General features: G+C 43.9%; 1 protein-coding gene across 1 annotated transcript in view; it reads left to right on the plus strand.

Annotated features, from left to right (window-relative positions):
- The first annotated feature begins 4,482 nt into the window (after positions 1–4,482).
- The window catches only part of celf2 (cugbp, Elav-like family member 2), a 633,618-nt gene continuing 613,289 nt past the window's right edge, over positions 4,483–24,811 (plus strand). The window contains exon 1 of the mRNA XM_052034302.1: positions 4,483–4,588. The gene's annotated coding sequence lies outside the window, so the exon portion shown is untranslated. The remainder of the gene's footprint in view (positions 4,589–24,811) is intronic.

The following is a 24,811-nucleotide window of genomic DNA, read 5'->3' on the forward strand; positions in this document are numbered from 1 at the left end:
TGAGGGAAGACATTTCTCCACTTCTCCACCTTAAATGGGCAAGAACTTTTTCTTAAACCTGAAGAAGGGTCCTGACCCAAAACGTTGACTGCCTGTTTTTCTCCACGGATGCTGCTTGGTCTGCTGAGTTCCTCCAGCATCATCGTGTTTTTCTTCCGGTAGGTTAATTGGCTGCTGTAAATTACCCTAATGTGGACAAGTGACATATCAATGTCACTTATGTAGATAAGTGGACAATTGTTAGAGAGAGTAAGTTCTAGGGTCAAGGGAGAATAAGGAGGTGGAGAATGGAACTGCTGGGATTGCTCTGTTGGGAGCTGGCATAGACCTAATGAGCCAAATATCCTTCTCCTGTATCACAACCAGTAAGTTGCCTGAATAAAGTACTGAGCTGGTCCAGCATGGTTCAGACCAACCTGAACGTAACCCAAATGTACTATTAGAACTTTCCGCATTTGGAATATTGTGTTCAGTTTAGGTCACCCTGCTACAGGAAAGATGCTATTAAGCTGGAAAGTGTGCAGAAGAGATTTACAGGGATGTTGCTGGGACTTGAGGGCCTGAGTTCTGGAGACTGGTTGAGCAGGTTGGAACTTTTATCATTGGAGTGTAGGAGAATGAGGGGTGATCTTATGGAGGTGTATAAAATCATGAGGGGCATAGATAGGGTGAATGCACTCAGTCTTTTTCCCAGGGTTGGGGAATCAAGAACTAGAGGGCGTAGGTTTTAGGTGAGAGGGGAGAGATTTAATAGAAACCTGTGGGGCAACTTTTCACCCAGAGAATGGTCCATATATAGAATGAACTGCCAGAGGAAGTGGTTGAGGCAGGTACATGAACAACATTTAAAAGTTACTTGGACAGGTACATGTTCAGGAAAGGTTTAGAGGGATATGGGTCAAATGCGGGCAAATGGGACTAGCTTAGATGGGAATCTTGGTCGGCAGAGATAGCTGGGCCAAAGGACCTGTTTCCATGCTGTATGACTCTATGACTCTATTCACCCAACCTGTCCTGAACTCAACACATATGACATTGGCCATGGAGCAGTTCTGCTGGAATACACCTGCTCCAAAATCTCAATGACAGGCATTCTGCATCATGCCACTCACACTCACGTTAACTACACACTCAGCCAGTCGTTTAGTGGGTTACAAACAAAACAGAAACTGAAGCATTCAGATCCCTCTGAACTGGATAAAATGCAGCAACATCAGAGAGAATTGGCAGAGATTTATCTGAGCTGATATCATCTTTATGGGCACGTCATTCGGACTAGAGTTGTACTCTGAGAGCGTTTAGTTATTTATCTTGGCACGTTTCCCCAGCTCTGCAACTTGGGACTTTGTTGGGGCCTTGATGTCATGCTTCTAATCACTCAGGTCCTCTGGGTATAGGTAACGATAAACATTCAACAGGTCAGACCATCTTTTCAACTGTTAAAGGTGTCTGCTTTTCCCAAATGATGATTAATGTACTTGAAACACCCTTGCAAGGTGTCCGGCTGGAAGTTCCATCAAATTACCACAAGATATTTCCAGCCAATATCCGAAAATCTGGAAATCTGAAATAAGAAGAGAAAATGCTGGAAATCCCCAGCTGATCAGGCAACAACAGTGGAAGGTGGAACAGAATTAACATTTCAGGTTTCATCAGTCTGAACTGCCACTCTAATAAGAAAAATTCTTTTTTGCCCCAGTGGTGTTTTCGTTGTGTTGAGTGATGGTTTGGTTTTCAAACTCTCACGCTTGTTGTCTGTTGTCTCACTGCTCCAAGTGTTTTCCTGCTCCATAACCTTCCAAAACTCTGGCAGGTTGGTTATTCCCAGATTTCATCCTGTTGTCATTGGTGACACATGCTTTGATCTGCCAAGTCCATAACATAGGGCAGGCACAGTAGTGTAGCGGTTAATGTAACGTTTTACAGCGCCAACGACCTGGGTTCAATTCCGGACACTGTCTGTAAGGAGCTTGTATGTTCTCCCCATGTGTCTGCGTTGGTTTCCTCCGGGTGCTCCGGTTTCCCCCCACATTCCAAAGGCATATGGGTTAGGAAGTTGTGGGCATGCTATGTTGGCGCCGGAAGTGTGGCGACACTTGCGGGCTGCCCCCAGAACACTCTACGCAAAAGATGCATTTCACTGTGTGTTTTGATGTACATGTGACTAATAAAGATATCTTATCTAATCAGCAAACCTGGCTGAAATCTGCGAACAGCATCCCAACGCATCGTTATACTCTGAACCTAGGGGTCTGAATCATTTGTCCTCTGTCCTTTGCTGAGGCATCCCAATAGAGCAAACTATTGATGAGAGAGCAGATGAGAAAGATTGGTGAACATTTTCATGAGCAAGTTCTTAACCTAACTCTCTTCTGTGTTGTTTATTTTTGGGATCTGGGCATCACCATTCATTGCCCGTCTTTATTGGTCTTGAGAGGGTATTAGTTTTGGTTCATTATTGTCACTTGTACCGAGGTACAGTGAAAAACTTGTCTTGCATACTGTTCCTACAGATCAATTCATTACACAGTGCAGTTACATTGAGTTAGTACAGAGTGCATTGAGGTAGTATAGGTAAAAACAATAACAGAACAGAGTAAAGTGTCACAGCTACAGAGAAAGTTCAGTGCAGATAGACAATAATGTGCAAGGTCACGACAAGGTAGATCATGAGTCCATCTCATCGTATAAGGGAACCGTTCAATAGTCTTATCACAGTGGGATAGAAGCTGTCCTTGAACCTGGTGGTATGTGCCCTCAGGCTCCTGTATCTTCTGCCTGATGGAAGAGGAGAGAAGAGAGATTGACCCAGGTGGGTGGGGTCTTTGATTATGCTGGCTGCTTCACCAAGGCAGCCAGAGATAAAGACAAAGAGTCCATGGAGGGGAGGCTGGTTTCCATGATGCGCTGGGCTGTGTCCACAACACTCTGCAGTGTCTTGTGGTCCTGGGCAGAGCAGTTGCCGTACCAAGCCATGATGCATCCAGATAGGTTGCTTTCTACGGTGCATTGATAAAAGTTGGTGAGTGTCAAAGGGGACATACTGAATTTCTTTAGCCTCCTGAGGAAGTAGAGGCACTGGTGAGCTTTATTAGCCATGGATTTGACCAGCACAGACTATTGGTTATGTTCACGGAGGTGGTGAACCACCTTTCTGAACAATTGCAGTTCCTCTGCTCAAGGTGTTCTCACACAGCTGTTGAGGGAGTTCCAGCATTTAGACCCAGTGGCAATGAGGACCAGTGATATGCTTCAAAGTCAGGAGAGGAACATGCACTTGATAGTCAATTCAAATCAAGTCGAGTTTATTGTCATATGGACATGTCCAGTGAGGTACGGGTACAATGAAAAACTTGTTTGCAGCAGCATCACAGACATGTAGATTCAAACAACAAACAGGACATAAGTTATAAAACTGCAAAAGCAAGATATTAGTGCGAAAACACAACACAATCAGAGAGAAGTCTTTGGTAGTGCAAGAGGTGGTCTGCCGTTTTCCATTGCTAAGGTTGGATTAGCATTGTGCAGGTCGGTTCAAGGACCTGATAGCTAGAAGAAAGTAGCTGTTCCTGAACCTGGTGGTGTAGGACTTCAGGCTTCTGTACCTTCTGCCAGATGGTAGCAGTGAGAAGAGGGCATGGCCCAGATGGTGGGGGTGGGGGGGGGAATCCTTGATGATAGATGCCTCCTTCTTGAGGCAGCGCCTCCTGTAGATGCTGTCAGTGGTGGGAAGGGCTGTGCCCATGACGGACCAGCCTATGTTCACTACTTCCTTACATTCCTGTGCTTTGGAATTGCCCTACCAGGCCATAATGCAACCAGTCAGGATACTTTCAACAATGCATCTGTGGAGGTTTGTTAGAGTATTTGGTGCCAAATCTCTTAAATGTTCTATGAAAGTAGTAAAGTTCTGTGCACCTGCTACCCTTGCTTTCCGGTTTGGGAGTACACTGGGCAAGTAATAGCAGTATATATGGTACACACTGCAGCCACTGTGCAACAAATCTTGCACTCCCAAAAAGGAAGAGAAACATCGATGAGCTGTGATTGAGTAAACCCTTGTGTCACTGTCTTATTATCAATCTCCTAGGCCCAGCAGGCAGCATCAGGCTTGCTGGAAAACACACAGCTCAATTGAAGCCAGTTGTTCTGAATGAACCTTGGCCTCTCTCTCCCCGTGAAGCCTCATTGGTGCTCAGTCCTCTTCCCAGTGCCTGATGTTCCGTTTTCTGGCAGCACTGGGCCATGCTGGGCTGTAGATGGAAGACGCACAGCAGTGTAGTCCCCTGTAGCAAAGGAAGGCCGCAGAAACGCTCACTGTGACCAAACACCGTGGCTGCCTCATTTAATTTTTCTTTTAGTTTAAAGTTTGGGCCACTTCGTTTGCAACACGAGGGAATTTTATTTTTAGTTTTGGTGGAGCGGTGATTAATTATTCACAGCAGCTGCTTTCACACGGATGAGGCGGGATCGAGGAAGACAGCGAGAAGTGGAAGACGGTGGAGCACAGGAGTGTGGAAACAGGCACCAGCCGCAGAACTAGGACCGCGTGCATTAACCGCCGCCCCTCCAGCCTCTGTCTCCAAAGGTGAATAGCAAACTGGCTGAAGCCTTTCTCTCAACTGTCAGTATTGAGGCCAGTTCAAAACCAGCCTCCAGTTTCCCATCTGCTGGGATGGACTGTTACACTGGAGCCCCCCCCCCCCCCCCCCCCACCGATGGGGAAAGCTGCCTCGGAGCGAGCTGGCTCTGCGGGTCATTGACCCAGCTGAATAGAAGAATGTAAGGGGATGGTAGAGAGGGGATGGTTGCAGCACAGGCTGGAGAGGGGAGACTGAGTGACATGGGGAGGGGAGGAAACTGGGTGTGACACGCAGAGGGGAGATGAATGAGTGTGACACATCATGGGGAGAGGATTGAGTGTGACACGGGGTGTGGAGAGGAATGAGTGTGACACAGGTTGGGGAGGGGAATAAATGTGACGCAGAGTGGGGAGGGGAATGAGTGCAATAGAGGGTGGGGGAAGGACTGAGTGTGACACAAGGTGGGGAAAGGATTGAGTGCAACACAAAATGGGGGCAGGAGTGAGTGTGACAGAGGGTGGGGAGGGGAATGAGTGTAACACAGAGTGGGGGGAGAACTGAGTGTAACATGAGGTAGGGAAAGGAATTAGTGTGGCATGGGGTGGGGAAGGGAATAAGTGTGGCACAAGGTAGGGACAGGGCCGAGGGTGAGGAAGGCTGAGTGGAGGGATGACTGTACTGAGGAACCCGAGGGAAGTGAATATAGAGTTAAGAACCGGTGTGACTTTACTGAGGTAGAATCTGTGCATAATGTAAACTGAAGAATTTGTGGTTTGCAAAACCTTCACATGTATCAAAATTCTTCCAAACCGTTGATTTAAGTTTGATAATGGAGCCCTTGTGTTCACTGGTACTATTTCCTTCTCTGCAATTATTTCATTATTTATATTTATATTGTTTACCACACATCAGGGATATTGTTCCGTCTGTGGGGTTAGTCCACCTTTATTTTCCTCAGTCTTAGTCCTGCAGCAAATATTTGAACCTCGTTGAAGTAGGCTTGATCCAGCATAGGTTTGCACTATTTATTTTGTAATTTTGCACTATTTATTTATTTTGTAATTTATAGTAATTTTATGTCTTTGCACTGTGCTGCTGTTACAAAACAACTAATTTCACGCCATATAAGACAGTGATAATAAATCTGATTCTGATTCTGAGAGCTCACCAAGCTCCACTGCTGAAATGGGACTTGACATATACCTCCACCATCCCTATTCGTGACCATCACAGTGCAGGGAACTGGATCACAGGCTGCAACTGAGCATCTTGTAATTTCTTCCTTGAGTCAAGCTAAGTCTGGTACAATAAGGAGGTCCTAATTTGGACAGAACGTAGGAAACTCATCAGGGCCTCATCATTCGTACGATATCTGTGGTTTACCAGTATTGCTGCCGACAATAATTGCTCTTGCTGGAAAGAGAGCAAATCTAACTCATGAGTGACTGGGGTGGCATTTCTCAGTCTACCAGTGCTAATTGCCAACACTCAGTGAAAAGACTTTCCCATGGAAAGTTTCACCTGGGCAATGATTTGGTGGATGCCTTTCAGTTCTGCTGTCTCAAGTTGTCTTGCTTTTGGACACGAGTGCTTGAATGAAGATAACAGAACGATTGAGCGTAAAGAATATCACAATTACAAGCACAAAAATATAAGTTGAGCAGATAACTGCTTCAAAGAGTTGGAATGTAGCCACAGTGGAGAGACTACACTGTCTTTTGTCTAATGGATTTCTAATCGGCCTTGCCTTGATACCCTTGTCGTGAGCTGATGCACTTTTTGTTTTATAAATAACTGCATAATGTACCTACAGCAAAAGGACATGAAAGTGTTGATATAATTGTGACAAGGGCAACACGGTGGTGCAGCAGTTATTGCCGCTGCCTCACAGCTCCAGAGACCCAGGTTCAATCCTGAACTCGGATGCTGTCTGTGTAGAGTTTGTACGTATTCCCTGTGACTGTGTGAGTTTCCTCCAACATTCCCAAAATGGTGCGTTAAATAGCCATTGTAAACAACCCCTTAGTGTAGGGTAATGGCAAAAATGAATCAAAGAGGAGAAAGAATAAATTGCAGGTGAACATGGAAATGAGAGGAGGAAATGTTGAGGCTTTAGAGAGGGTGCAGAGGAGGTTTACAAGGATGCTGCCTGGATTAGAGGGCATGTGCTATCAGGAGAGGCTGGACAAACTTGGGCTCTTTTCTCTGGAGCAGCAGAGGCTGAGGGGGGATCTGTTGGAAGTGTATAAAATTATGAGGGGCATAGATAGGGTGGACAAGCAATATCTTTCTCCCATTAATGAGCGATCCAACACTAGAGGGCATGCATTTAAGGTGAGAAGGGGTAGGATCAGGAGAGATGTGAGGGGTAAGTTTTTACTGAGAGAGTGGTGGATGCCTGGAATGCCTTGCCTGATAGGGTGGTGGAGGCAAATTCATTGGGGTCTTTTAAGAGGGGCTTGGATGGGCACTGTGATAAGAATATTGAACGGCTCCCTTTACAATGAGATGGACTATGACCTTACGATCTACCTTGTTGTGACCTTGCACCTTATTGCACTGCAATTTCTTTGTAGCTGTGACACTTAACTCTATACTGTTACTGTTTTTACCTGTACTACATCAATGCACTCTGTACTAACTCAATGTAACTGCACTGTGTAATGAATTGACCTGTGCGATTGGTTTGTAAGACAAGCTTTTCACTGTGCTCGGTACAAGTGACAATAATAAATCAATACCAATACACGAATGAGAGGAAAATGGAGGGATGTGGGCATTCTGTAGGTAGGAGGGAATAGCTACGTCAGCACAACATTGTGGGCCAAAGGGCCTGTTCTGTGCTCTACTGTTCTCTGTTCTATGAATGAGACCAATGGGATTGCTCCACTGGGAGCTGGCATGTTCTCAATGGGCTGAATTACCTCCTTGAATGTTGTTTTAAGCACAGGATCTTCTAGTCTTGGCCCTGAACACTTCTGACCCACAGATAATGGGGATCTTCCACTGCCCCACCTAAGTCTTCATACTTACTAGGGATGGTTGTGCATTGGGAGGCAAGTGTGATGATCTACCTGTAGGCTCAGCACAGTCAAAACTCGGGCACACTGGACAACAAAACAAAGTGTTAACCCTGGCTGTTCCTCGGTCCCTCCCCTACCCAGTCCTGAGGTCAGTTATGATAACACAACCCACTTTTCCCACTGGGACAAACCAATTCTGAATTTGAGATGAACCATTCCTGCTCTGAGAATCAATGGCAACTGGATTTGGAGAACTTATAATGAGAGGTAATTCCTCAGAACAGCGTAGGCATTATTATTACTTGTGCACACAAGAGAGACTGCAGATGCTGGAAATCTGGAGCATTTTGTGTGTTGCTCAGGATGGAGCATTCCTGGCCCTGAAACAGAAGGTTCTCAGTTTAAGACCCACTCTGCAGATGAACACAAAATTCCAGGCTGGAACCAGAGCAGTTCAGAGGAGGTGCTGCACTGTCATAGGAGCCATCTTTCAGATGAGTTGTTAAACCAAGGCCCCTCTTGGCCTCTCAGGCAGATGTGCGAGATACCAGGACACTGTTTTGAATAAGAGCAGGAGGATTGTATGTGAAATAGTGGCCAATATTTATCCATCACGGTAAAAGCAATTGATCTAAGCTATTGCTTGTTTTGGCAGTTTGTTGTGTGGAGATCGGCAGCTCCATTGATCCATCAGTGACTGCACTTCCAAAGCTGTAAAGCACTTGGGTTGTAATTGTTCCATGGAAACCAACTTCCATCCGCCTATGAAATTATTTCGCAACCTCATCCTCGAACTTTTTCAATAGAGTGGGCAGAAATAAAATGTGAAACTGAATGTGTGAAAGTCCCATTGTCCAAACTAAAGAACTGTAAAGGTCTTGAGAGTTGTCAATAGATTGAAGTCAAGACAATAAGGACAAAGATGAGCAGTGTCTTCTTTCCTTCCTGGGTGTCACAAAGGTAAAGGTTGAGTTCCGACCTGGATAATGAGTTCTGGGTAAGTGGTGCTCGACAGGTTGGTGAGTGAGCAGCTTGATCTGCTGGGCAGTCCAGTTGTTTGCAACACACAAAAAGCTGGAGGATCTTAGCAGGTCAGACGGCTTCCCTCTATAGATTCCAGCATCTGCATTCTCTTGTGACTCCAGCTGTTTGTGCTGGGTTTCCGTGTGCACTCAATGGAAAGGCTCAAAGTGCCATCCCAAACACTCCACCTCCAGTCTAAATGGCCCTGCACCAAGAACTCTGTGTTAAGGCCAATATTGCACTTTTTCAGGGAGGCTTTCAGAACATACATTCCTCTCTCTTCCTGGAGATCATTTGCCAAGGCCGAGTCCTGATTAGAAAGTGTGCTTTGGGTGTCTGCTCTCAGGTTTATGAATAGTGTGGCCTGCCCAATGGAGCTGATTACATGAGATCTGTGCCTCAATGCTGGAGATTCACAAAAGGCTAGTATGCAGGTACAGAAAGTAATTAGGAAAACTAACAGAATGTTATCGTCTGTTGAAACGAAAAATGAACTCAAAAATCCAGATGTTATCTCACCAATGCCCTGTATAACTGAAACATAATCTCCTTATTTTTGCCAACTAGAGGAACAGCACCTCATATTCCACCTGGGTAGTCTGCAACCCGAAGGCATGAACAGTGAATTCTCCATTTCAGGTAAACTGACCCCCCCCCTCCTCTTTCTCTCTCTTCCGAGTTCCTCCCTACTCCAACCCAGTCTCCCATCCCCCTGTCTCTTTCACGTCCACTCTATCTGACCATCACCCACACACTCCTTCCACTGCAGTCCCCGTCTGCCCTCCCCACCTCCCTTATTTGGTTCCATGCTCCACCTTCCTCTCCTATCAGATCCCATCATCTGCAGCCCTTTGTTGCCTCCAACTATCACCTCCCAGTCTCTATTCCCATTTTTCCCTCCTCCATCTGCCTTTCCCCCCTCCTCACCTGGATCCACCTGTTGCCTGCCAGCTTTTGTGCCACCCCTTCCCCTCTGGGTATACCGGCTATCTCCCCTCCATCTTTCAGTCCAGATAAAGGGTCTTAACCTGAAACGTCGACTGTCCATTTCCCTCCAGAGATGCTACCTGACCTGTTGAGTTCCTCCAGCAGATTGTTTGTTGCTCCAGATTCCAGCATCTGCGGTTTGTTGTGTCTCCTTATTTTCTTGTCTATTTTCCCCAGCAGTAGACAATAACATTCCATTAGCTTTCCCAATTACTTTCTGCACCCACATACTCACCTTTTGTGTATCTCCAGAATAGTACATATGATATTGGTCTCCTTATTTAAGAAAGGATGTAATTGCGTTTGGAGCAGTTCAAAGAAGGTTCACTTGACTGAAACCTGGGATGGGGAGGCTGTCATAGAAGAGAAAGTTGGACAAGCGAGACTTGTATCTGCTGGAATGAAGAAGAATGAGAGGGCAATTGATTGAAGTACATAAGATCCAGTGAAGTCTTAACCGTGTGGATTCCTTGTGGCAGAATCTGGAACTGGGAGTCAATTTTACAAATAAGGAGTCACCCATATAATGAATAATTTTATATTATTTATGCTTAAGTTATATTTTTCTTGTGAACGTTGTATCTCTAATGCTGTGTGCCTGTGATGCTGCTGCAAGTAAGTTTTTCATTGCACCTGTGCACACATGTACTTGTACATGTGACACTAAACTCAACTTTTGACCTTTAACTTTTGAAGACAGAGATGAGGTAAAGTGTTTTCCCTGGGAGAGCCGTGAGTGTTTGGAACCCTCATTCACAAAGCATGGTGGGAGTAGAGCCTTGAGTATTATTTTAAGATATCTTTATTAATCACATGTACATTGAAACACACAGTGAAATGCATCTTTTTGCGTAGCGTTCTGGGGGCAGCCCGCAAGTGTCGCCACGCTTCCGGCGCCAACACAGCATGCCCACAACTTCCTAACCCGTATGTCTTTGGAATGTGGGAGGAAAGTGGAGCACCCAGACGAAACCCACACAGACACGGGGAGAATGTACAAACTCCTTGCAGACAGTGGCCGGATTTAAACCTGGGTCGCTGGCACTGTAATAGTGTTACGCTAACCGCTACACTACCGTGCCACCCCCCCCCCCCCTCCAAAGGCAGAGATAGATTAAAAAATCAAGGGGAGTGGAAGGTTATCGTGGATAGATGTGGAATTGAGAATACAATCAGGCTAACCTGCTTTGCTATTCTTTTGAATAGCAGAGCAGGCTCAAGGGCTGGGTTAAAGTCAAAGTCGAGTTTATTGTCATATGCACAAGTACATGTACATGCAGATGCAATGAAAAACTTACTTGCAGCAGCATCACAGGAACACAGCATCATTACCTACTCTCTACCTACTTACCTACTCTTAATCACCTACTACCTACTCTTGTCCCTAACTCATGGGTTGACCTTGGAAAGCGCACTTAATTTTGCTTCATTTATGCTCCCAACGAATGTCAAGGATTTTTCAGAGACATTTTCCAGTGGGTTTTCTCCATCATTTTGAACTGCTTGCTTAAGTTGTCCATGTGTCTCAGCATTCAGAATCACATTTTGGATAATTGGAAAGGTGTCTTTTAATGTTACTGAGCTCTCTGACTTTATTTTAAGTCTCACAGCACAGTGGCTGAAGAACAGAGAGGAGGAAAATTCAGAACAATTCAAACTCATTTCCTTAGTTCAGGTCAAGTATTGTTCTGGGATTACTGGTTTTAGATAGCAGACCTAATGAATCTAAATTGGAACAGTGCCTGTGCACAGCCAGATACAGTAATGACTATATTAAGAAACAAGATAGATGGAGAGATTGGCTATTGTCTGTCACAGCAAGCACGGGTTCAGGTGTGTACAAAAATAATTCCCACCTGAGGATCTCAACAGCAGCAGAAATAATGTATGATCATGGGGTAGCCCTGTGGACAAGGTCAGTTATGTTATTAATGTACAGGGTGATGGAAAGCTTTGATTGAGATTGAGGGGAGTCTAATGCACTTGTCTGCAGGAAATACCACGAGGGAGAAGCATTTTTCTTCTGTAACCCATTTTTAGTTGTGAAGCAGCAGTTCTATTTTTATCAAGTGTGGCTTGGTTAGATCTGACATTTTCGCACGCTCGCTGTGAATTGGGGTTTCACTGCAAAGTGTCTGTACGTTCTTCTCCCTGGCTCTTTATATTCAGAGTGATTGATGTCTTTACGTTCCACACCAATGATGCCTCTTCCTTACTCCTTCCACTCTTAAAAGGCTTGGCACACAGAACAGGCAAGATCTGATGAAAGTCGCACAATGTTGCTGAAGTTTCATTGGCCAAGGAGGTCTTGGTTTGAACCTTGTGTTGGTTAATGTCGACTCAGGTGGTAGGGGGTCGACTGGGGTTGACCTAGAATGCTCTGAGCTGGGGGGGACAAAATCATCCCCTGGAGACTATCCAGTGACTCATGCTGATAAATGTATGTACTACACTAGTGTTGAACAGCCAGTCATGGGAAAGATACCATATTGCCCAAGGAGCATTATAGCAATATGAATCACCGAAGCCGCAGAAGGTTGTGGGTTCAAACCAAGCCCATAATCTAGATTAACATTGCAAGGCAGGATTGAAGGGGTAACTGCTCTGTTGAGGGTGCAATTTTTCAGGTGAGTTATTAAACTGTTTGCCCTCTCTTGTAAAAGATCCCATTTTCAAGAAAGAATAATAAAATTATCACTGGTATCCCTCAATCAGCACCAAAAAACTTGGATATTACAGTGTTCCTGTTTTGGAGAGATTACTGTGTTCAAATCGCTCGCTTCCTGCAATACAACAAAGGCCACGTTTCAAAACTATGAAGACAGAAATAGGGTTAATGTTTCAGGCTGTTGACCTATTGACTCGAAACCTCATTGACCTGAAACGTTATCTTTGCTTCACTCGCCACAGAGGCCACCTAACCAGCTGGGTATCTCCAGCACCTTTTGCTTTTATTTCCCATTGACGACCTTCTTATGTGCATCTTGAGCTAGAATGGAATCAAGACTCAGGAGTCATCTTCTTCTTTCCATCTACCAAAGTCACAGACCCTTTCCGTAGAACACATTATGGTATTGACTTATCGGAGGAGCTGTAACAGTAGAGTAGATAGTTAGAAATACTTCCTCGCAATTTAGGCACTACTGAAGTCAACCTTAAGTACTTGGACCTATCTGGTAAGACCAAGAGAAATCATCGGCTTCAGCTGAAAAGGGGAAAAAGATGCATAATATGAAGTGAGGATTGTTGTAGGTCTGGTCTGATGTTCTTGAGTGTGGCAGTTTCAAGGACTTAATCAGTGTTAATGAACGTGATGTGTGGGACAACTCATAAACCACTTTCAGCATTTCCAACAGTGCAGCACTCCTGAACTAACAAACAAAAAGCTGGAGGAACTCAGAGGGTTAGGCAGCATCTGTGGAGGGAAACGGACAGTCGACGTTTCAGGTCAAGGCCCTTCATCTGGACCCTTCATCCAGTCCAGATGAAGGGTCTTGACCTGAAACGTCAACTGTCCATTTCCCTCCACAGATGCTGCCTGACCCGTTGGGTTCCTCCAGTTTTTTGTGTGTTGCTCCAGATTCCAGCATCTGCAGTCTCTTGTGTTTCCAGATAGCACTCCTGAACTATTCTGCTGTGGCAGATTAGATAGGGGCCTCTGAAGTGAGATACGAACCCCACAATCTTCTGACTCAGAAGCCAGAGCACTACTGGCGGAACCGCAGGAGATGGCTTGTTCACAGCAAGCTCCCATAAAAAAAGTGGTCAGAGAAGTGAGAATTACCCTGCGTGCTCACTCGCCATCACTGTCCAGTGAGAACCCTGCAGCGTTCAGGTGCGGACATGATCGCATACCCACTCCCTGGGCTCACTGAAAGGAAGTAGGTCGATTCAAGCGGGGGGCGTCAGGGAGATGCTTGTCCCACAATAGAAAGCTTCCTCTCCACATCCATCCTGTCAAGACCCCTTGGGATCTTTAAGGTTTCAATCAAGTCTCCTCTCACTCTGCTAAGCTCCAATAGATACAAAGGCTGCCTGACCTTTCCTCATAAGAAGATCAAGGTGACAACAGGAAGTTGCATTTTCATCTAAGGTCTCGTTCGATTGAAACAAGAATGATGACATTACAGCGCAAACAACGAGTGCCAAGAATGCGTACTGAAGTAGATTAGAGTGCAAGGGTTCCTCGCCTGCTCCTATTTCACACATTACCGTTCTGACCAGACCACTGCCTGCTTGTCCAGTAATTTAACCACTCTGCTGCCGTGGCCTTTTGCAGTCTAACACAGGGTGGTGGAGATGGATACTTGACCTGCAGCTCAGGGTGATCATGGATCGGGTAGGGTATGTGCAATGATACAGGGTCGAAATGTCTAATACTAGAGGGCATGTATTTAAGGTGTGAGGGGGAAAGTTCAAAGGAGATGTGCAGGGCAAGTGTTTTACACAGAGAATGGTGAGTGCTTGGAATGCATTGCCAGGGGTGATAGTGGAGGCAAATAAGATAGAGGCATTTAAGAGGCTCTTAGATAGGTACATGAATATGCAGAGAATGGAGGGATATAGACATTGTGTAGGCAGAAGCAATTAGTTTAGTTATGTGTTTAATTACTAGTTTAATTAGTTCGGCACAACATCGTGGGCTGAAGGGCCTGTTCCTGTGCTGTACTGTTCTATGTTCTATGAGACAGCAGTGGCTAAAATCTCGGGGAATTTCTAAGAGACATAGGCTGGGAAAAGTTATAATAGTTTCTTTCTCCCCCTTGGTCTAAGTTTTCTTCTGCATACCACCGAACAAGGGCCCCACTGCATTGTACCAATGCTTTCATTGATCGCTATCCACTGACTTGGCAGTTGAGGGCAGGTGTTTGTTTTGTGGGTTAGATGGGGTGGGGAAGGAGTTACATGGCTTGACTGATGCTCGTTGAGGTTTGGAAAGAATATGGTTTTGGAGAATAAAGAACTCCCCACTTGATCACAGAGGATTTACATTTGAAAGAGTGCATTTGAGAGCAATCTCTACACAAAGCACTTTATGATTACAAGTATTATATAAACTAATTTGGAAGGTGGTGCGGGTAACAAATTCACTTGAGAAGGGGCCTTTCAAACAAAAATATTTAAGAAGCGCTGCTACATGTTCCTACTTTCCTGGGACGGGCCTAGGTGAGATACTTTGTCCCCAAGCGAACAATATGCCAGTCTACAAAACCCCAACCCCCACAATGAATCGGATCCCCAGCAAGCTGCTGACCGAGATCACTTGCAGAGGTGAAGTGTACCAGTCCTTCTACGCACGCACTTACCTGAGTCCAAACGATACTTCCTTCTTCCTCTTGTTCCTTCTTCTTCTTCTTCTTCTTCTTCCTTTTTTCACCTTCCTTCCGCTTTCTGTCAGGATCGAGGATGACTTGCTTCCACTCTGCATTAGTGAGTTCTGAGGTGGCTGATGAGGCCAGTGTGGGAACTCCACAGGGCAGGAGGTTCCTGAAGGGGTGGGTGAGTAGTGTGTGACGTGGTGCACTCCTTTCACCATTTACACGGGGCTTCTGCTCACTCCCAGTGCATGGATTTGAGATTCTTAGCACCCATCCCGAATGCTCCATCTCCACCTTGATCAGTCATGAGTCAGTGGGGATGTTGCATTTCTTCAAGGAAACTTTGAACACATCCTTGAATCTTTTTTTCTGTCCACCTGGTAACCTCTTCCAGTGGCAGAGCTTGGAACAGAGTGTCTGCTTCGGGAATCTGGTGTCGAACATGGGGGCAACTTGGCCTGTCCAATAAAGCCAACTTAGCATAACTAGGTCCTCAGCACTGGAGATGTTGGCCCGAGAGAGGACACCGATGTTGGCTCACTGTCCTTACTGTGAACTTGGAGTAACAATGCCTTGAGGTACTTGTTATAGGTAGTCCTGGTCTCTGAAGTAGAAATGAAGGGAAGGATCAGTGCTGCCTAGTAGATCATGGATTTACATTTGGTTTGGGTCTTGATGTTCAAATACCCTTTAATGAATCGACCAGACAAAGCTGCAAGACAGAACTACAACTTGGTCACTTCCAATCTGATCCTGATCCTGGCCCTTTTTCATAACCTATCCAGATATCATCATGAATATGACAATCTCAAACATACGATTGTCCAAAATCTTGTTCTGAGAAGGTAACACAAGTCCATTTGACCCAGCACAGCAGGTCATCCAAGTTCAACCCTTCACCCCAAGGGAAATGTCCTCCCAATGGCTGTGCAGTGATGGGAACTCAGCACTGAACTATACAGTACCCAGCTTGCCTGACTTGACCCAAACCCAACATTAACTAATCAGAAAATGCTGGGAATACTTAACAGGACTGGCTGCATCTTTGGGAAGAGAATCAGAGTTATGGTTTCAAGCCAAAGGCCTTTCATCTTCAACCTGAAAATGTTAACTCTGTTTTACTCTCCACAGGTGCTGCCTGACCTGCTGAGTATTTCCAGCACTTTCTGTTTTTTTTATTTTCAATTGCCAGCATCTGCAGTTTTTCAATTTTTGCATTTAATCCGAGTTATGTGGGAAGATGGGCTTTGTTGAGTGGTGTCAGACTCAGTGAATTGCAAGGCATGTTTCCAAGTGTCTGCAACCAATTGATTAAATCTGAAGTGCAAATTATTTTCTTTTTTCTGAGGGTAGAACAAATTGGTGGTTGTGGGGGAGGGGGGGGGGGCTGGTATAGGGGTGGTGGTGGCAGGGAATGGAAATTCTCCCTCTGTTGTATGTGCTGAAAGGTCCAATGCCAACAAAATGAGCTCCACTCCTGAAATTCAGTTGTTTAGACTTCAGTCAATTTAGAAGGCATTTTAAATGTGATACGAAGCATTTTGCTGGTTGGCAGATAATGGGCCTGAGAGAGTTAATGCAGATAAAGGTATAATTAAATGAAGATAAAACCCATCACTACTGGAAGTGTTTGTAAAGACTCTAGTGTTTATTTTGCCTGAGGATAATGACAATCTCAACTCCAGATGACTGGTGCTATTTTAAAACCCTGTTCCAAGATAAGTTTGAAGTGTTCTGCCTGATATATTCCTGGGCACAAGGGGAGCTCTCTGTTATCTTGCTTGTTATGGTTTGCCATAGTTAATGTAATGCCTTTACAATCCTGCTTGAAATGTGTGTACAGTGTCACAGGGCCTCCTGTAAGTGGAATCAGCTTTTTTTTTCTTATAACTACACAGAGTTCAAGGTATGAAGCCACTAATCCACAAGGTCACAGGTTTATCCCCAATGATCAATGTAGTCCGTACACACCACTGGTAGAAATATAGCTAAAAGTGAAGGGAAAACCTTCTGGCTGTATAGTAAGTCACTTCATTCCCTCATGAAGTCAAACAAACAAACATTATAGGAAGGATGTAGAAGCGTTGGAAAGGGTGCAGAGGAGATTTACCAGGATGCTGCCTGGTTTGGAGAGTATGGGTTATGAGGAGAGACTAAAGGAGCTAAGGCTCTTTGGAGAGAAGGAAGATGAGGGGAGACATGATAGAGGTATAGAAAATACTAAGAGGAATAGATAGAGTAGACAGCCAGCGCCTCTTTCCCAGGGCACCAATGCTCAATACAAGAGACCATGGCTTTAAAGTAATGGGCGGGAAGTTCAAGGGAGATATCAGAGGGAGGTTTTTCACCCAGAGAGAGGTTGGGGCATGGAATGCGCTGCCTGAGGTAGTGGTGGAGGCAGGTACGTTGGTCGAGTTCAAGAGATTGTTAGATACGCATATGGAGGAATTTAAAATAGGGGGATATGTGGGAGGAAGGGGTTAGATAGTATTAGGCGAGGTTTAAAGGTCGGCACAACATGGTAGGCTGAAGGGCCTGTATTGTGCTGTATTGTTCTATGGTTCTATGGTAAGTCCCATATCCCTAAGAAGATCTCAAAGCAACTTATCATTTACAATAACTGAAAACATAAAATGCTACAAGCATCCAGCAGGTCAGGCAGCATCTGTGAAAAGAGGAACAGAGTTAGTGTCCGAGACCCTTGATTGGAATAATTTTCATCTCTTTTTTGCTGTTAAAGGTGGGTCTTCATCCCATCGTTCACATTACAATGCTGTCCCATTCTGTAACATCACATTTCATAGGCATGGCCCCATCTTCACAGAAGATCTGGAAGACAACCTGAGTGTGAGCAGCAATGTTATGTGAAAGGGAAGAGGGGAAAATCATTTTCCTCAATGGGATATCAATGACAAAGAGAACAGAATGTAAAAATGGAAATTGGCCATTCAGGAAAAAAAATTTTGAGAAGCACTTTTTCACACCGAGGGACATGGAACAAATGAGTGATTTTCTTGGTCTTTCCTGCAATGTTTTGTTGCTGGGAAAACTAAAAGTGCCTTGTTGGGTCAAGTCCATGAAATAAAAAGGAGCCCATGGTGAAATATAATTAGGGCCTAGAGTTTAACCTGTCATAGAAGAAGCGATGCTTAACTTGCAGTGCTTTTGAGCATCTTTCTGTCTAAACCGCTGGCTGCAAAAGGGGTGAACCCATTCTAGCCTCCACCTTGGTTGGCAACCGATGAGCTTTGTTTTGACAGTTTAATCTCCTCATTGGCTGCAGACATCACTGTCAAGTGCACACTTAATACCCATTTGGTAGTGAGCTTCCTTTTTGAACAGAAACAGTCCATGTAGTGAAGATACTCCCTCAGTGCCATTTGCTGGGAATTTATTGCAATTTGATACAACTAAATGAAATGGCCTCTATCCTCTGGAGGCCCTTATGGAAGACAGCAAGAAGCCAATCCTATTGCTGTAGGACTGAAGTTACAAAAAGGCTAGCCTGGGTAAGATTTCTTTCTCAGAAGGACGTTGCTGGAAGAGATGTGTTTTTACAACATTCTGTAGTTTTGTCATTACTGACACCATCCTTAAATTCAAGATTGTTTAATTAACTAAATTTAATTCCCTAGCTGCTGGTGTGTTCAAGTTTCTAGTCCAGCCTTCTGGATTACTTGGTCAGTACTACTAGACTTTCCAACATTTAGTAGCAGTAGTTAGCATTTATGATGATTTGCAAGAATTGTTTTGTTCTAGTCATCCCACGATTAATACGTGAGCTGCAATGATCAATTATTGGATATAAACATTCTGAGGCATAGCTGTCACAGTTGTTATTCTCTACTGAGATTTGGGTGTCGCGGGCAAGACCAGAATTTATAACAGGTCTTTATTAACCAATTGCTTAAATCACTGTGGTCGTTGTGGTGACAGTGCTGTTGGGAAGGGAATTCCAGGATTTTGGCCAAGCAAGAATGAAGAACAGCCGATTATATTTCTAAGTCAGGCTTTCAGATGGTGGAGTTCCTATATGCCTACTGCTCTTGTCTTACAGCAGGTTGAGGATTTAAGAGATGCTATGGAAGACTTCTTGATAAGTTGATGTAAGGTGTTTTGTCGATGCTTGTTCTACTACCCCTGGGCCAGGTTCCTACAGCTTCCCCTTGGAAGTAGAGCATTGCCTTTTGCATCACAGGTTAATGCTTCCGCAATTACAAACAGTATGTCTTCTGTCTGCCCATGAGCACTCTCACAAGAGTGCAGGCAGCTCTCAAAACTATTGCTTTTATTATGTTTTCCTTCAATTCCCTTGCAATGGGTTTCGTTATTACAGGAAGCTTAAGCAAAAGGTACAAGCTGAGGTTTTGAAGTCACAAAAGAAACCTCTGGGAAAGAATAGGTGCAATTGTAAGTGAAACACGCTAAGCTAGTTATAGACGAGGAAAGAGCCCCAATCAGAATCCATTCAACAACAAAACTTTACGACCCCTACTACCTCAGTGCACTCTGTACTAACTCAACGTAACTGCACTGTGAGATGGATTGACCTGTACGATCGGTATGCAAGACAAGTTTTGACCTGTACGATCGGTATGCAAGACAAGTTTTTCACTGTACCTCGGTACAAGTGACAGTAGTATACCAATACCAATATGGGCTATTTATGAAGTATTTCAGGTGCTTTGACTCCACCATCCACCTGGAAGCCCTTTTGTTGTAGCTCACCCTTTGACTAAAGAAATTTATAAACGTATGTTAAATTTATGAGCAGGAATAGATTAAGGCTTATAGTCTACTATAAGCCTTGTTTTATGCCTGCTTGCAAATTTAACGTAATGTTCCAGATCTAAACCTTAACTAAAGATCTACTTGGTATCATAGTTTGTATTTGTTAATTAACTTCTTGGACTTCTGCAACACCTTTTGCAATAACCCTAAGTACTTTATCGTCAGTAAGGTATTTTTGCAGTGTAGTCTCTGTTATAATGTATTAAAGGCAATAGGCAATATGCAGCTTCCCACAAACAACCAAGTGCTAATGACTGGAAATGCATACCAATGATGTTTATTGAGGGATAAATACTGGCCAGGACCCCTGGAATGCTCCCCTGCCTTTCTTCGAAATAGAACCATAGGACCAGTTGTCAATACATCCTGGTTGATATTTTACCCTCAATAAATATTACTGAAATAGTTTATTTGGTCGTTATTGCTGTTTGTGGAAGCTTGCTGTATACGAAGTAGCTGCCTCACCTCCTAGATTAGAACACAAACTATATTTGGAAAGTATTTTATTGGCTGCCAAGTGTTTTGGGAAGTTCTAAGGTTGTGAGGGTGCAATATAATGCAAGTATTTTTTGTTTTACCGTTTTCAATGGCTCCTGTAAGTTCATCAACAGAAAGCAGCTGTAAAAATACTGAGACAAGATGTGATTGCAAATTAATGGCCCTGTTGCTTTTACATTTGAATAGAATATAGTGTTCATGTGAAATGAGTGAGTTCCTACTCTCATTCCAATAAGCGCAAGAGGATGCAATCCTCGTGGTGATCCAGGTGAAAGTCCTCTCAAGTATGGCATCTCCAAGCTAAGATAATATTTATTGTTAACACTGCAGCAGTGAATAATTTTGAAGTAGAGTTGGTCATATGAACCAGAGGACACAATGTCAGTGAGTTCTGAAAATAGTTTATTTCAAAAGTGGAAAAACAGAAAATTCAGAAGTTTCTCACAATAAAAATTAGGTAACTTCTCATAAAAATGCAGTGAGAAGGACTGTTACATACAAATTTTGGTGCAGAAAATCAGATTGAGTCACACCTCGATTGCACTGTACTTGATTGACAGGAGAATTACCCAATTACCTCCACCCTGTCTCCAGTGCTCTCACAATAACAAGTCTTCTATTTAAGGTTTGCTCAGATTTACTCCTCCATCTAAAAAAGGAATGGTCTTCTCTTTGCCAGTTGGTTGCTGAGTAATTCCATCACCAGGCAGATAATTAAATGCATAACATGGAAACTTTGGAGAAAAAATATCAAACAAATTAAGGAGATTTCGGACATAAAGTCAGAGGAAAGAAGATTGAGTTAAATAGCAAGCAATTTAGAACCATTTCTCGTTCATCGTGTCCCCTCAACATAAACACGTTCCACATCATTACTAACACTTGTCATCAGAACCTCCATGTAATACATCAATGCAGCTGCGATAATATACTATTTATTATTCCATTCTGTCTGCATTATATCCTATTCATTCTTCCTTCTGCAGGATCTAATCAATCCTTAAAACATATTTGAAGAATTATCCCTCCTGCAACTAAGAAGAGGTTGGTCTGTTTGAATCCTGCTGTTTGTTGGATGCTGTTTGCCACAAATACCGTTTGCACCTTTCCCCCATTCAGAGGCTTTGCTTCTCTCTCCTTGTTCAGACATATAACTTTGCCTTTTTTTGAAAGCTCTTCAGATCTCCTGTGCCATTTCAATTGCTGAGAGTCCCTGTCTAGCATGAGTGAACCTTATTAAGTTGTTCTCTGGACTCCCAGCTCATTACTCGAAAACCTGAACCTGCCCCTGAAGTTGCAACATGATGGAGAGGCCTAATTTACAAACCAAAAAAAGAAACCCATGAATATTTTTATCTCGCCTGTTGCCTCCGGCTTTGGTGCAGTCACAGTTTTCTCCAGGATGGCGTTGGAAGCACAGAAAGAGACCATTTTGGCCCATTGTGTGAAAAAGTCTAATCCTGCATCCCAACTCTTAGAATCCAGTCTTGTAGGTTAAGGCATATCAGGAGCTCCTCTGAGTAAGTTTTAGATATGACAAAGATCACTGCATCCATCTCTCTCTTGGTATGTCCTCAGATTTTTCCTCTGTTCCTTCCACCTTTTACCTTAAATCTATGCCCAAAGCATGGGCTTGTTTGGTTTACCCAGTGTTTCTCATGGTGTTCCCTTCAGTGATGGTTCAGGAACCAGAGGGTACAGATTTAAAACTACAGGCAGAAGGTACCAGGGGAATGTAAGGAGAAACTTCTTTAGCTATGATCTTGAATTCGCTGTCCCTGAGGATGAAGGAAATCCAACAACCAGTGTCTTCAAAAAGGAAATTAGATAGACACATGAGAGAAAAGAATTTACAGAGCTATGGGAAACGAATGGGGGGGATGGTTCTAATGAACAACTAGCAGCTGGCATGTGATCCATGAGCTGCAAGGCTTCATTTTGTGCCTTTGTGTTCGGCACAGACATCGTAGGCCAAAGGGCTTGTTCCTGTGCTGTACTTTTCTATGTTCTATCATAATCTAGGGGTACAGCAGTTAAATTACTAGACCAGTAATCCAGAGACCCAAGTTCAAATCTCACCACAGCACCTGAGGAACTTAAATTCAGTTAATAATCTTGAATTAGTAATGGCACAAAATGACTGGACTGTTGTAAGAACCCATCTAGTTCACCACTATCCAAGGAAGGAAATCTGCCATCCTTACCTGGACTGACCAATATACGTATGACTCCAGATTCAGCAATGTGCCTGACTCTGAAAATGGGATAATAAATTATGCAGTTCAATGACAAATGAGGGTGGCAATAGAGAGCACCCATGATAGGGATGCCCAGATGCAGAAATTTTTTTTGAGGTTTGTAAGTTCGTGAGGGGTATAGACAGGATGGATGCACACTGTCTTTTTCCCGGGGAAGGGGAACTAAAAACCAGAGGGCGTAGATTTAAGGTGAGAGGTGAAAGATTTCAAAGGGACCTGAGGGGCAACTTCTTCACGCAGAGGGTGGTGCGTATATGGAACGAGCTGCCAGAGGAAGTGGTTGAGACAGGTACAATGGCAACATTTACAAGACATTTGGATAAGTACTTGGATAGGAGGAGTTTAGAGGGATATGGGTCAAACATGGGCAAATGGGACTTGCTTGATGGGCAACACAGTCAATATGGATGAGTTGGGCCAAAGGGCCTGTTTCTATGCTGTATGACTCTATGACTCTAATTGTGATGCTCACCAAAATTCCAAAGATCACATTTTTTCCAAAGGAATACATCCTTATTGGAGGCGGTGATTGAGATGATTGGCCTCAACCCTGTTTTATTTGTGAGAGGCTTTCATTTTCATGCTGCGTCCTTTTTCTGGTCATGAGCAGAAGAGATAAGGCTGTTGGATTCTGCTGGGCCAGTAATTTAAAATGCAGGGACAATGAGTTCAAATGTCACTCAAGCAGTTTGAATTCAGTGCTTAAAAAATTTAAAAATATGAAGCTTGGATTGGTAAAATATTTACCATAAAGTTGCTGGATAACGTCAAAGCTCAATTAGAAGGATCTTACTCAGGTTAAGAAGGACCTGCATTCATTTAGGCCTTTTTCAAGCAATTATATTGTGCTTTGTAGCCAGTGAAGTATGGTTATAGGAAATGCTTCAACCACCTTGTGCACAGCAAGCTCCCACCAACAGCATACTGTGTGGCCTACATGTGACTCCAGTCCCACACCACACATGGTTGACCCTTCAATGCCATTTGAAGCCACTGGCTTGTATCATAGTATTCAACAACTAGACTGGCCTTCATTTCCTCAGGGCCACAAGGAATGGACAATACATATCAGCTTTGCTCTCGATGGGGAGCTTAGAACTCAAAGAGAAAAGTGCTGCTCACTGCCCCGCGAGGAATCCAATTTTCATCCGACACTTGCTTGCATGCACATACAGTCCAATAAAGTATTGTCCTCCAGTGTAATGAGAGCAAGGGGAAAGTGAAATTGGTAATAGATAATTGGTTTATTATTGTCACATGTACTGAGATACAGTGAAAAGCTTTTGTTTTGCATACCTTCCATACAGATCATTTCACAACATCAATACATCAAGGTAGGAAAGGGAAAAGTAATAACAGAATGTAAAATATAGTGTTACAGTTACAGAGAAAGCACAGTGCAGGCAGACAATAAGGTGCAAGGCCATTACGAGGTAGATCATGCAGTCAAGAATCCATCTTATCATACAAAAAGTCCGTTCAATAGTCTTATATCAATGGGATAGAAACTCTCCTTGAGCCTGGTAATATGTGCTTTCAGGCTTTTGTATCTTCTGCCCAATGGGAAGTGGGGAGGAGGGAGAATGTCCAAGGTGGGTGGGGTCTTTGATTATGCTGGCTGCTTTACTGAGGCAGTGAGAAGTGTAGAGTCCATGGAGGGGAGACTGGTTTCCGTGAAGTGATGTGCTGAGCTGTGTCCATAACTCTCTGCAGTTTCTCGTGGTCTTGGGTAGAGCAGTTGCCATACCAAGCCGTGATGCATCCCGATAGGATGCTTTCTATGGTGCATCTATAAAAGTTGGTGACGGCCAACAGGGACATGCCAAATGTATCAGCCATCTGAGGAAGTAGAGGCGCTGGTGCTGGAAAAATATAGACTTGCAAATCTCACAGTTCAATGGACAAAATAGGAGAGAGAATGAGATGGAAAATTGATCGTGGTATATTTGTATCTATGTATGTCATGCGTGCACATGGCAAGTTGATGTCACATACATGGATAACAAACGTACATGTGACACAAGCACATATGTTAGTTGATGCTTATCTACAATGAAGTACAAATCCATGTTCTGAAGCTCCTGGTGTCCCCTAGAGATAATTAAGGATAGGACACACTCGTTTATAAACCACCTCCAAACACATCACAAATGGCAACAAGAACAGCTACCGCAACTGATGTATATCAGCTCCAAAACAAAATTGTTGATTTGAAGATACTCTTCAACACACCTTCTGAGCCTTACTGCTTGACAGCACTGACCACAGACGTCAATACTCCAATTTTAGGGAGGAAGAGTGGCTCAGGCATTGAAGTATTCGTTTGTGCA

Source organism: Pristis pectinata, chromosome 19 (assembly GCF_009764475.1).
Source record: "Pristis pectinata isolate sPriPec2 chromosome 19, sPriPec2.1.pri, whole genome shotgun sequence".
Classification (NCBI taxonomy): domain Eukaryota; kingdom Metazoa; phylum Chordata; class Chondrichthyes; order Rhinopristiformes; family Pristidae; genus Pristis; species Pristis pectinata.